The sequence below is a fragment of the Mustelus asterias genome, chromosome 20, assembly GCF_964213995.1.
Source record: "Mustelus asterias chromosome 20, sMusAst1.hap1.1, whole genome shotgun sequence".
Taxonomy (NCBI): Eukaryota; Metazoa; Chordata; class Chondrichthyes; order Carcharhiniformes; family Triakidae; genus Mustelus; species Mustelus asterias.
This window is the reverse complement of record NC_135820.1, coordinates 49438599-49442070: the sequence shown is the minus strand read 5'-3', so window position 1 is coordinate 49442070 and position 3472 is coordinate 49438599.

Here is a 3472-nt window from a genome sequence, read left to right as displayed (position 1 = left end):
TTAACTCCTCCATCCATTTTTCCAGATCTTTCTTTGATGTGTCTCGTGTACACTGATAGAAATTATGACTCATGTTGTATCCTTGTTAAATGGAAATGTTGATATGAGCATGGATCTTATACCCTGCGTTCCATGGTTTAGCACTTGTCATCGATCAATTATTCCTTTCAGAAGAGTAAGAGAATTCCTGGTCAATAGGTCAGTGATTGGAAGGTTACAGCTTAGGTTATCATAATACCAGCCAACAAGCACAGCAAATCCCACTTTCTCTCTAAAATAAACCATCTGTTTCATTGAAGGTATTGCTGCTCCATTTATTTTCTAAAGACATGCAGACCATTGAAATGAATTGAGTTGGCTAGAGTATAAGCTAGGGCTGCAGAGCTCCGGTCTGCCCAGGCCACATGCTCCAGTCCCTGCTTAGGTCTAGGTCTGCCTGAGTACTGAAAATGGAAAAGTAAAATGGTCACAGAGCAAACAAATTAGCTTTTTCACTTGAGCAGATTCCACTGCACTATTTAATTCTTGTTCAGGTAACTTGAGTAACTTCTTGGTTTGCCTGTTCACTAACCAAATTTTGTTCTGAATGGGCCAATTATGCAGAGACTGAAGGCAGAAATCTCCTTAGGGTGATCAAATAAGCAAAAGAGCACACTCAGCAGAGGAAGTCCCGTCATTTTAAAAGGTGGTGTTCATTTTGGCGGTATATTTCAGGCTGCCGCATATTTTTGTGGGAGATTATTCTGGCTGGCTGCCTTACCTTTGATGTTCCAGTAATTTCCATTTGCATTAAAGATCTGAATGTCTTTTCACCCTTTTTATGTTTTAGTTTGTTCTTCATGGTTCCGATCTAAGCTCACTTCACAAGGATATTCCACCGAATACCCTTCCTCAAGAGTATGGAGGCACAATGGGAAAACTCAACACGACAGACTGGGCTGAATCTTTGCTGGCCTTTGAGGATGAATTTGTAGCAGAATTTTGTCAGACGCATTCACCGCTGGAAAGTTCACTTGCACAGTATGCAGTGGGGGCAAATGATCAGTCAGGCCAACAATGCGATGATTCCTTTAGAGGAGTGAGGTCACCACTGTACTACTGTTATTAATAAGATTCTTGTTTGACATTTCTGAAGAATTTTATTTTGGTGCTGGGGTGTTTATTCAAAATTATGGTGCGGTCACTTAAGTACTTTACAGTCTCTTCAATGTCTGAAATAATATTGTCAGAAATGTCTGACTTGTACTTTTTTATTTATCGAATTTATCAGCACAATTATAATTTTAATCTAAGGCAGCAATTTAAAAAATGGTGGCAGACAGTGTCAAAATTTTTATTAACTAGTTTATACAAAATCTCAGTTGTTAGATCGTCAAAAATGCACAAATTTGAGCAGTTTTGATCTGCCTGATGTCATGTTACTTACCTTGCATTGATAACATCTCAAACAGGAACATTTGGTTGGAAGCTACATATTCCTCAACTTTATGGAGATTGAGGCCAGATTTTTAACTGAAAAATCTAGTCTCAACTTAAGTCTGTCGAATATTGGTAATATAGTCGCATAATTTCATCGTCCAGTATCTGCAGTGGTCACTGTCTGCAACTGCTAAGTATTACACAATAACAGAGGCCAAGCAAATGTTAGACTTCAAAGCATTAGCTCAGTAACTGCGCAATTTGATACTGTAATGTTGCTTTGGGCCTCAAAGATATGAGGAAAAGAACAGTATTTATTAACAGCTGACCATCTGGAGGGTAAGGCAAACAGTATACAAAGGTTAACGCAGCGTCTAATTGAAGAAAACTTATTATACTCCGACTGCAATAACCCAATAGGTTTTATTTCATTAAAGTCTTTCAGGATTAGATTAAACTGAAAAATTCAGCAGTGTGTAATCCTTCTTGCACCTGCTTTTTTAATAAACTGCCCTGAAGATGAAATAATGCAAAAAAAACCCAATTTCTCCTGTATCTAAGATATTGGTACAGCATTGTTTAATAAAATAACAAAAGGTAGAGTTCCACACATCCATCTTGATTTTACTGTCCAGTATTGTCCAGTCAAGCCTGAAGGTGTCCAGAGCTGGTTGAACATTGCAGCACCAGGCTTTAGCAATATATAGTACAGGCAGTATACTTTTTTATACATGAATTGGGTTAATAAGGAGTGACAGATTTTAAAAAATAAAGTTCTACGTATCTATATTCCTTTATATAATAGTGTAACGGAAGTACTTTAATTTTGCCCTGTGTTTTCAGAAACATATTGCAGAAATAATTTGCTATTTATTAACCCAAAGAAAACACAGGCAATGCTCAGTCTGTATGTTACGGCAAATGTTACATAACAAGAACAAGTTAGAATATAATGATACACTCAGCTCCTTTATCAGCGTGTATGCACTGAAATATGGCAGGATAACAACGAGTTCAAATGGGCAAAATTTAGCTGACCCAATCGCTGAATCTGGCGACAGGGCCTTCACGGAAGTTGCGCTGGTGACATCCACCCCACGGCCCCGGCGACACAATCTGATTCACACCCAGAGAGGGTGTAGCCCTGATTTGCATAGATTTAAATATATTTAAATATTATAAGAAGACTCAATGCCATATTGTCTGGCCCTGTGGAATGTTTCCCTCACCCCCTCGCTGGCGTAACGTCACGCCAGTGCGATTCTCTACTGTTTTTTGAAAACAAAAACTGGTCGTGAGGATCACACAGGGGATGCAGGAGTGCCTGAAGGCCCTGGAAGGGGGGGGAGGGGGTGGAGGGCCAAAGCTGGGCGCCAGGGGGCACTGAGGTGGTAGTGCCAGGGGTTACCCTCCTCCATTGGGGCGGCAGTTCCCCTTATATGTGATGGGGGGAGAGGGGTGCACTGCAGACACAATGTGGAGGGAGTGAGGAGAGCATTCCCTGATACTTCCATGGTGGGGGGGGAGCCCTGAGGCTCGTGGAGGGGTCCTACATGGCCATGGTGGTGGGGGGATCTATTATGGAGCCAGCCTCACTAGCTCTATCAGATCCTGACCTGTCACAGTGATGGCACAAAAGATGCCCCCCACCCCCCCCAAATTTGTTTCAGACAGAGTGTCAGAAGATATAGTGCGAAAACCTGGCTATGTTTCTGTTTTTTCAGTCAGAATCTGACACTTTGCCATTTTTTGGACAATTCTGCCCAACTGCTCTCCCCTTTGTTTAAAGAGCAGCATTTGGTGAAGAAAAAGAACAGGATCAAAGGTTGACATGTGTAACATCATAACTGGTTAGCGCAGCAACATTAATACCTAATGTGTACCACTTGTAGGGAATTGAGATACAGGCCCCAGTTCTATTAATATTGTCAACATCGTAAACGTATGAGAAAAACAGCTGCAAAACGGTCAACAAAATTGTGGAATTGTCAGACTCGGATTTAACTCATCTTCATTCAGCTATTTTTCAGTATTGTACATGGCATTGTAAAGT